The 10967-nt window shown below is 42.1% G+C and overlaps 1 long non-coding RNA gene across 1 annotated transcript; it reads left to right on the top strand.

Moving 5' to 3' along the window:
• The first annotated feature begins 5615 nt into the window (after window positions 1–5615).
• LOC134808163 (uncharacterized) lies at window positions 5616–8061 on the top strand. Its single transcript, XR_010150575.1, has 2 exons — window positions 5616–5676; window positions 6531–8061. It is a non-coding gene; the product is annotated as an uncharacterized LOC134808163 (long non-coding RNA).
• Window positions 8062–10967: the final 2906 nt, after the last annotated feature.

The raw sequence follows: 10967 nt of genomic DNA on the forward strand, positions 1-10967 counted from the left end.
TTTCAGAAAAGAAATAGCCAGGCGCGGTGGGCTCATGCCTGTAATCCCAGCACTTTGGGAGGCTGGGGTGGACAGATTACTTGAGCCCAGCCTGGGCAACATAGTGAAACTCCATTTCTACAAAAAATACAAAAATTAGCAGGGTGTGATGGCACACACCTGTAGTCCCAGCCACCCAGGAGGCTGAAATGAGAGGATCACTTGAGCCCAGGAGGCAGAAGTTGCAGTGAGCCAGGATGGCACCACTGTACTCCAGCCTGGGTGACAGAGTGAGACCCTGTTTCAAAATAATAATAAGAACACAAGAAGGTTAAGTCTAGTCCCAAAGAAGAGAGAACACTGTCAAAGCTGGTTTCTGAAAACTGGTACCAAAATCTACATTTGTTTATTTAGGCTACTATAACAGAATACCACAGGCTGGGTGGCTTAAACAACAGATACTTACTTCTCACAGTTCTGGAGGCTAGAAGTCCATGAGAAGGTGCTGGCAAATGCAGTTTCTGGTGAGGGCTGTCTTCCCGACTTGTAGATGACCACCTCCTTACTATGTCCTCACATGGCCTTTCCTCAGTGCATGCATGTGGAGAGAGAGACAGAGTGCAAGCTCTCTGGTGTCTCTTCTTATAAGGACACTAATTGTATCAGATCAGAGCCCCACCCTTATGGCCTCATTTAACCTTAATTATTTCCTTAGAGGCCCCATCTCCAAATACAGCTACAGGCACATGGGAGTTAAGGCTTCATCATATGGATTTTGGGGAGACACAAACATTGAGTCCATAACACAAGCCCACAGAAAATCTTATCCTGGACCTCTTTCCCTGGCCCTTTATGGCTTGGGCTCCGTAGAGGACAAAGTGAATAAAACCAAATTTTTTATTTGCTTCAAACAGTATGATTTCATCTTGTAAGATGTACTTTTTCTTTTCTAAGGCTGAATTTGTTTGATTTCTGGTGAACACCTATCTTCTCTATCCACCTTCATTCATTTATTCATGTGTTCAACACATACAGTTGGACACCTACTCGGATCAAAAGTCAGAGATCTTAAGAGCACAGCCTCTAAGCCAGATCATCTGAGTTCAGATTTCAGTTCTACCATTATTAGTTCAATGATATTGGACAAGTTACTTAACCTGTCTATGATCAAAAGTCAGAGATCTTAAAGAGCATAGTCTCCGAGCCAGATCATCTGGGTTCAGATTGCAGTTCTACCATTATTAGTTCAGTGACATTGGGCAAGTTACATAACCTGTCTATGCTGCAGTTTTCTCATATGCAAAATGGGGATAATAATTATGCCTACCTCATAGTGTTATTCTGAGAAGTAAATGAGTTCATAATGTGAAGGCCTTAGACTAATAACTGGCGCATATGAGTACTCTATGATCACTGTTATTACTTCTTTTGATAAAGGAAATGAAAACACTCAGGACAAGTGTTGCCTTGAGGAAGGTCATATTCCAGTGAAGAGGATGAGTGTGCAAACAATGATAATGCCATGCAGCAAATGGTATGATGGATGTATGTGTGGAACTTAGGGGAGTAGCCATGGAAGTCTTTGTAGAAGAGGTGGCATTTGAGCAGTCTTGAATGTTTTAGGCAAATAATCAGGGAAGGAATACAGGAATAAAGAACAAATTACTGTTATAACAATGTGGATCAATATCAAAGATACTATATTGAATAAAAGAAGCAAAGCCAGGCACAAGAGAATACATCCTGTATATGGAATCATAGAATGGGCAAAACTAAGCCATGGTGGTTCCTTCTGGGGAGAGGGGAGATATTAACTAGGAATGGCACGGGAAACATTTTTGGGTGAGCGAAATGTTCTGTATCTTGATCTGAGTGGTGCTCACATGGCTGTATATGTATGTAAAATTTTGTTGAACTATACACTTAAAATTTCTGCACTTTATTTAAGTTTTATATTTTAAAAATGCACAAAACTGATTCACCAAATATTTGAGGAGAGTCTCCAGCATCAAAGACAGACCCAAAAACTGTAAGTCCCTTAATGGCAGGAATCTTTGTTCCATCCACCTGGAATAATTGCTGGCACATGATGGGCCCTCGATGCATAGTGGTTAATTGAGTGAATTAAAACAAAAACCAAAGAGAATAAAGGACCTCAAAGAAAACAGATACATACAAAGCAAAATCCCAGAATGATGACTGTACTCCCAGAAAGAAGAGAAAATCATACATTTTTTGGAAAATCGGAATGCTATTAAATAATGTTCAGTAAATAAGAAAAAGTTTTTGAAAATTAAAAATATGAAAGTTGAAATAAAAATTCAGTGGGAGGGCTGGGAGATAAAATGAAATTTTCCCAAAAATAAAACAGAAAGATTAAGAAATGGCAAATTAGAAAAGTAAGAATAAAGAGAATAAGTTCATAAAGTTCAAAGTCTAATCGATACCCATTCCAGAGACAGCATGCAGAAAAAGCAGCAGAGTCAAAATTATCAAAGAGATAATGCAGTTACCATATGGCCCAGCAATTTTACTCCACGTTCTAAACCTAAGAGAATTGAAAACATGCTCACACAATAACTTACACACAAATGTTTGTAGCAGCAGGTTGAACGTTCATGAACTGATGAATGGATAAATAAAATGTGGACTATCCACTCAATAGAATATTATTTGGCAATAAGAAGAAATGAGGTACTGGTAAATGCCACAGTGTAGATGAACCTTAAAACATGCCAAGTGAAAGAAGCCTCTCACAAAAGACTGCTGAATTTTGTAGACTCCATGTAAATGAACTGTCCAGAATAGGCAAATCTACAGAAACAAAAATTAGATCTGTCACTGCCTAAGGCTGGAAAGATGGAGAGGGTGGAAGGAATAGGAAGTGACTGCTAATGGGTATGGGATTTTTTGTGTGTGTGTGAAACAAGGTCTTGCTGTGTTGCCCAAGCTGGAGTACAGTGGTGCTATCTTGGCTTACTGCAACCTCTGCCCCCGCAACTCAAGCCATCCTCCCACCTTAGCCTCCCAAGTAGGTGGGACTATAGGCATGCACCATCATGCCCAGCTAATTTTTGTATTTTTTGTAGAGACGGAGTTTCGCTATGTGGCTGGTCTCAAACTTGTGAGCTCAAGCGATCCGCCCACCTCTGCCTCCCAAAGTGCTGGATTACAGGCGTGAGCCACTGCACCTGGCCTGGGATGTCTTTTGAGGGTGATGAAAACCCTCTAAATTTGATTATGGTGATTCACGACTGCTTGTTGAATATACTGAAAACCATTGAACAATACAGTTTAAAAGGGTGAGTGAGATGGTAAAGTATATCTCAATTTAAAAAGAGAATAAAGAAATAGAAATAACACAAGAAACATTCCCAGACCTGAGGAATACCAAGAGGAATTGGAATGGCATCAGATTACTAAACAACAATCCAAAAATCTAGAAGCATCTGGAGCAATATTCTCAGCATAAATGATATACAACCTAGGCTTTTATACACAGTCAAACTAATAATCAAGTGCATGATTAGCTAAAAGATATTCTCAGATATGCAAAGCGTCAAAAAAAAATTACCTCCAAGGCATCCTGTTTGGGGGTTCTACCAGGGGCTGTGCTCTATTCCAAAGGGTAAACCAAAAAAGCAGCAGCCATGGGATCTGGGAAACTAAGGCTCCCAAAACACAGCACACTCGAGTCTACAGGCTACTAACTAATCAGCAGATTTGGAGACTAGGCAGACCAGGTTGGAATAAGACTATGTAGGCCGGGTGCGGTGGCTCACACCTGTAATCCCAGCACTTTGGGAGGCCGAGACAGGCAGATCACCTGAGGCTGGGAATTCGAGACCAGCCTGACCAACAACTAAAAATACAAAATTAGCTGGGCATGGTGGCACATGCCTGTAATCCCAGCTACTCAGGAGGCTGAGGCTGGAGAATCGCTTGAACCCAGGAGGCAGAGGTTGCAGTGAGCCAAGATCACGCCATCGCACTCCAACCTGGGCAACAAGAGCGAAACTTCATCTCAAAAAAAAAAAAAGGACTATGTAAGACTCCAAAAGAGATATTTTCAGAAAAAAATAAAAGTGACAACACGAGTGATAATGTTAACTATGCAGAAAATTGTATAAAGGAGATGTTTTGTAATATGATTAAGGTGTTCAAAGAAACAAAAAATAAGGCAGTTATTCACTACAGTAAAGGCAGAAAGCTGTACAAAAAAAGAAATGTAATCATGGTTACAAATTAGTTCTCCAGTGAACAATATTTATATAGCCATAATAATAAAAACCCTGAATCTGAATTCAGTAAAAAAAAAAAAAAAAAAAAAAAAAAAAAATTGGGACAGTTACACTGGGAGGCTAAAGGATGGGAATTAGCAATTAGTACAGCACAGGCACTGAACAGTTAGATGGACATTGGTTAAAGCAGTAAGGTGGGGTGTGGAGGCCCTTATAGCTGCTGGGTCCTGGGGCAGGGTAGGGTGTCCCAGGACATGGAGCTGGAGCAGCCAGAGTGGCAGGGATAGTGAGGAGGCTTCTGTGCCAACCAGTACAATCCATATGTTTGTAACAGTGTGACTGTCTGAACACCAGCTTTGACATGGCAGTGGGGAGTGAAATCTTCACCCACCACAACTGGAAGTCAGTGGATGTCTAAAAAGCTGATTCAAGATCATACAATATGGATATAATTTAGTGTAGCAGAATAAAGAGCTGACAAAGTGGGAAGTATTAACTCTGTGGATGAACTTAGGTGGGGGAACTGGGCCAGGGACTGATAATTTTTGATAGAAGCCTCATAGATTTGATTTTTAAAATTAAATGCATATAGTAATTAAGGGAAAATAAATTTGGTTTAAGAGACAAATCATCCCCTAGAACCTTTCTCGGGGTTTCAGTTTTTCAGGGTTTCAGAAGCTTTCTCAGGGTTTCAAAACAGGCGTGTGCCACCATGCCTGGCTAGTTTATTTGTTTTAGAGATGGGGTCTCGCCATATTGCCCCGGCTGGTCTTGAATTCCTGGGCTCAAGCCATCCTCCTGCCTCAGCTTCCCAAAGTGCTGGGATTACAGGAATGAGCCACTGCACCTGGCCTATCACAGTATATTTCAGATAAGACTTCTATTCTCTGTTTTTGGCTGATAATTCTAGTTTTGGTTTCTTCGGGTTTTTTTTTTTTCTCCCCTCTGACCATTTGTTTTGCAAATAGATTATACTATGAAAGTCTCTGAAGAAAAAAGTATCTCTCTAGAGAACCACTGAAGGGGGTTCTTGGGGATTTTATATGAAAGGATTTGAGAAAATTAATGTTATATTCATTTGAAGCTTCAGGGGTAAAGAATCCCTTGTAATTCGTTGCTGTGTCTCTACATTGCTCATACTTTGCCCATGGGCTGTAAACTAATATTCGTTGAATGAATGAGTTCATATTGCAAATTTCTAACTTGTTGGTTTCCCTGGATCACAATCTCACACATTAATGGCTTGTGGCATTTATATTCATTATTAATTGAACTTAGAAGGTGAGCGTGGGGAGGGGAGAGGTAAAAAACTGAGGACAGATCACTGGGAAACTGACCTGAATTAGGACTCCAGAGTCTCCTGGCTACTAGAACTAAGTCTAATTCCCATATCCCTGCAGGACATAAGAGCAGAGGATGGCATTGACATCCCTCAGTGACGTCACTGTGCTAGCAGGTATAGTTGCCTTCTGATCACCTTTTCCTTTGGTCACATCCCCTGACTTCTGGGTGGCCTGGGATAGCTAGAGAAGAAAATTCAACTTCTCCCTGCAGGTCTTCTGCTCCAGCTGACTCCTGTGCCTGTGTAAAAGATTGGGCATTTCTATCATCACCTTGACTAGCCTTACTCAGAGAATGGCTCCAATGCCTTTGGGCTCATACCTAGTTGCAGATTTTAAGACCTCCCTTGGTGCCCATTCATGTAGCTCTGTGGCCCACATCTTCTACAATGATGTCATTGGAGTTCTTTTGTCCATTTCTGCCCCTGATGCCACCTTGATGGGAATGCCACCCTCCACACAACTCTTCACCAGTCCATAAATACCTGAGACTTGGCGCATTTCTTTGTCTTTTTTTTTTTTGAGACTCTGTCACCCAGGCTGGAGTGTAGTGGAGCGATCTCAACTCACTGCAACCTCCACCTCCCAGGTTCAAGAGGTTCTCATGCCTTAGCCTCCTGAGTAGCTGGGATTACAGGTGCGTGCTACCATGCTGGGCTAATATTTGCATTTTTATAGAGAGGAGGTTTTACCATGTTGGCCAGGCTGGTCTCGAACTCCTGACCTCAGGTGATCCACTCGCCCTGGCCTCCCAAAGTGCTGTGATTACAGGAGTGAGCCGCCACGCCCGGCCCATTTCATTCTTAAAAAAAAAAAAATCCTTCTGGAGGTTTAGTTCCTCCACAGGGCAGCTTCTGGTTACCTGCCCCCTCAGGGTCCTTGCTGCCTGGGTCACCCCAGCAACCCCTTCGTCCACACATCACTGCCTTTTGCAGCACCAGCTGATTACATTGCTTTTTCCATGTTCTAGCTGTTCCTCTTTTGAGCCGTTTTATAGCCGAGCATCTCCACCAGAAGAGCGGATAGGAAAAAGGAAAAGAGAGGAGGATTTGACCTTGGTATCTTGCTTCATTTCCTTCTCTGACAAAAATTTGGTGAAAAGGTTAAAATAAGTGTTCGAATTCTCTCTGACTTGTCATATTCTGTCTATGCCCTGTGTGCCTGCCTCTGATCCTGAGGAAGTGTAGAAATGAGGGGATGACACTGGCAGAATAATAAAAATGGGCAAAGTTGTAGGGCACCCCTGCTCCAGGTCCCACACACCCCAGCTCCAGAGCCTCAGGATCTTTCCCAGCCATGTGCCAGACAATATTGTAAAATGATTTTTCGTAGCCACACCTTTTATTACACACATACTCGATGAATCTAAATACTGTGCTAAGAGCTGTGTGGATGTACACCTGTAAACCAAGTCACAGACCCTGCCCACAAGCAATTTGCCGTCAGTTAGGGGAGCCATCAGTAGCATCTAGGGATCCATTAGAGGGAAAAGAGGGAGCTGAGGGAGAGGCTAGGAGCCCAAGCAAACCTGCACTTCTGCTCCTAGAGGGAACCTGAGAGTGAAACTCATGGGTTTGGAAACTTCTGTGGAATTAGCTGCTTGCAAGAAATGATTTTGTCTGGTTTTAGAAACTACGATGGAACACTAATATATTCCTGTAATTGACTGGCAAGTTTTAACACTTACTGCAATTTATTTTTGTTGTAAGCCCAACCCAAGAATTCTTCCTTTAAAAAAAATTTCAGATTGACAAATGACTGCTTCTTTAGAAATCCTCCTTACTAAAATTACTCCTCATTTCTTTTTCTTTCATATTCAAAGGGAACAAACGTTCAAACACACAAATAAACACTGCTCTTTGCCAGAGTGGTGGACTCTGGCCTCCCCACCCCCAGCACTCCCAGTCTTGCCCTCCTGCAAACACTAGACTTAATTTTCTCTGCGCTGAGGGCCCTCCTCGAGTCAGAGTGAGAGGAAACAGAAGGGAGAAGCTGCGAGATGTGGCAACAAAGGGGACGGTGATCAGGTTTATCCCTGATGTTGTCTGTGAAGGTGTTCCATTCTCCAGAGATCTCATCAAATGGTATAAGTGATGTGCAGATAAGCCTGTGGTTCCCTTCACTCATCAGATCAGAGCCTCAGAATTCTCAGAAACCATTTTTTTCCTAACATAAAACTCCTTTTCTCATTTCTATCCCTCTGTAAATCTGATTTGAAAAAATTGTTTGAACAAACCCACAATGTCAGATTTGTTCCAGCTATATGAGCTCACAATTCATCTACTCTTGGTAGTTCAAGATAAAAGATTACCCAAAGAAAAGGAAGAAATTGAGTAAAGCCACAACTGTAATAGTGTCCCAGATTGGGTAAAAGGCCATTAATAAATAGCGTGAATTGTAGAACTGTTTAAAGCAGCATATTTTTAAAACAGGCATATAAAGAATCCACTTTATGCCTGGAATTGTACAAAAATACTTTAAATAAATGTTTACATATATAATGTTATCAACTTATTTGCTGAAGGTAATATCAATATAATGCTAGTAGTTACCATGTATTGAGTGCTTACTACATGCCATGATCATGCTAAAAGCTTCACATGCATCATCTCTTTTAATCCTCAAGACAATCCATGAATTAAGGGCTATTACCACGCCCATTTCATGAGAAAGGTGGAGATGAGAAGGGAAGTGCCTGGCCACCTTCCTAGCGGTCTATAGACCATGTAGAGCAGAGCGAGGCCTTCTGACCACAAACTCTGCTTCCACCTTCTCCCCGTGGTTCACAGCAAAGGCCTTGTCCAGAGTCTCAGACGCTCTCGCCGCTACACCACAGCGACCTCGTTGGTTCTTCTCATTTTTTTTTCAATGACACATAGCAACAGAGAGTATCAACAAACATTTTTAAATTTCCCAGCAGTTAATGAATGGTGAATATTACTATGTAATACTAGTGTCTAAGAAAGTGCCCAAAGTTGTTTAAAGCAATTTATTATCTTAATGAGGTTAAATATGAACTTTTGCTGTTAATTTCTTGGGAAATATAAATCATCATAGCTAGTCATTCTTTCATCGTGGGAAGCTAACAGTCCTGATTGTTCAGGATTATAATTATAGTAAATTCTGAATTTGTGACGTGTGAATTTTAGAAGGTTACAAAACAACTTCCAGACAACTGAGTCATAAAGTTTTTGAGAGAAGTATGTGGCACATGTCTAATTCATTGTCCTTTCTCTCCAGTGGTATAGTTATGATATTAACCTAAATTGCAAAAGGAATCATTTTAGTTGACTGCTGCTTGAAATTGTGTCACTTTTTCAAATTTAGGTAATGTCTGTTACAAGGAGTATATTTTGGAAACATTAACTTGACTGATACTTATTTCCCTGGTTAAGTGACCTTCCTGCCATGTGCTGAGTGCCAGGACTTACTGCCCCTCAGTAATTTAGAAGGGGATCCTGGGCCCTGCCTGGAACAAAGGGTTGTGAAACAGCTCTGAGTCTCAAGGCAAGTCTTGAAAGCCATATATAGTTTTCAGAAAAAGAGATCTTCTAAATTCCATTCACCCCCATTTGACACATTAGGAGCCAAGCCTGGTGGACTAGCTCTAGGGGCAGTCTAGGAGAGAAGGGGATCGGGGAACCTTCATCCCTTCTGCCTCTGGTGAACTGCGCAAGATGAAGAGGATGAAGCTGGGTGACCCAGAGCCCGCCCTCCCTCTCTCGGCAGTCATCTCCAAGGCCGGAGTAGACTGGACTGGAGGGCCTCTGAGAGGACACAGCCAGGAAGCACGCTGTCCCTGTGCTCTTCACCCACCATGAAGAGACAGGACGGGAAAGTCCGTCCTGTGCTGGTGTCCATCAGAGGGAGGGACACCATCCAGCCCCTGGGACCGGGCTCGGCTCTGTTGTTGCACAGAAGTCATTTGGAGATCCCCACGTGCCACGTGGAGGATTGTGGGAGGACCCCACCGAGGTGGCTGGCAGCCTCTCGTGGACACCATGGAGAGTGACCCAATCACTCTGCATTTGAGGACTGCAGAGTGGCTCAGCGGTCTGGACATTGAAGAGGAGCCAACCTCAGGGGTAACACAGTGCCGCTGGGAGCTGAGATGAGCCAGGTGGTCTGTGGGGGACACAAGCCTAGAACAAATTCAATAAACCAGCCACAGACGTTATCATCAGATGTGCCCAGAGACAAGGTGGACAGGGGCATTTGCTGTGGAGACCAGAGGGCCAGAGAGAGTACAGGGACCTGGATAGATGGCTCCAGCACCTCTTCTTCTCCCTACACGCATATGCCATCTTGATAAACAGCAGGGAAATCTGAAAAATACCAAGTCTTCCCATAGAGACAGTGTTACCTCCCAAAAACTGTTTGAATAATTGGCTTGAACTGGATTTTCTGAACTGAACTAATGCTATTGTTTTGTGGGTTTTTTTCTTCCTACTGAGTAGAGTAGTTGTTTATGGGGGACATCTGATCCTTTCATTTTCTTCCAGAGAGCTAACCACCTGTTCTGACACCATTTATTGAATAGTACCTCTTTTCCCCCACTGATGTGAGAGGCTGCATTTTTCATCTAATAAAATCGAATATATATTTAGATCTATTCCTAGTCTGTTCTTTTCATATGCTCGTACCGTGCTGCTTTAACTTGTAGAGCATCATGATAGATTTATTTTTTCTTAGGACTATCTTCCTCCACTTGTTATTACTATTTTTCCATAAAGTTCCTGGCTACTTTGGCTTATTTATTTCCCTACATGAACTTTAATATCAGCTTGGCTGAGATGCCAAGGATATCCTGTTGGTAATTTTGGGGGATTGCATTAATTTCATAGTTTATTTTAGGGAAGATGGACTTGGTAATTCTTATCTAAGAACTTGATATGGGCTAGGTTTTTTTTTTCTTTTTTTTTAAAAAAAGATTAGTATGCTTTTTTTTTGAGTAGGTAAACATTGAGAACTGAAGTGATTTTTCTTTTTTTTTTTTAGTATTTATTGATCATTCTTGGGTGTTTCTCGGGGAGGGGGATTTGGCAGGGTCATAGGACAATAGTGGAGGGAAGGTCAGCAGATAAACATGTGAACAAGGGTCTCTGGTTTTCCTAGGCAGAGGACCCTGCGGCCGACCGCAGTGTTTGTGTCCCTGGGTACTTGAGATTAGGGAGTGGTGATGACTCTTAAGGAGCATGCTGCCTTCAAGCATCTGTTTAACAAAGCACATCTTGCACCGCCCTTAATCCATTTAACCCTGAGTTGACACAGCACATGTTTGAGAGAGCACAGGGTTGGGAGTAAGGTTATAGATTAACAGCATCCCAAGGCAGAAGAATTTTTCTTAGTACAGAACAAAATGGAGTCTCCTATGTCTACTTCTTTCTACACAGACACAGTAACAATC

Source organism: Pan troglodytes, chromosome 1, assembly GCF_028858775.2.
Source record: "Pan troglodytes isolate AG18354 chromosome 1, NHGRI_mPanTro3-v2.0_pri, whole genome shotgun sequence".
NCBI classification, from domain to species: Eukaryota; Metazoa; Chordata; class Mammalia; order Primates; family Hominidae; genus Pan; species Pan troglodytes.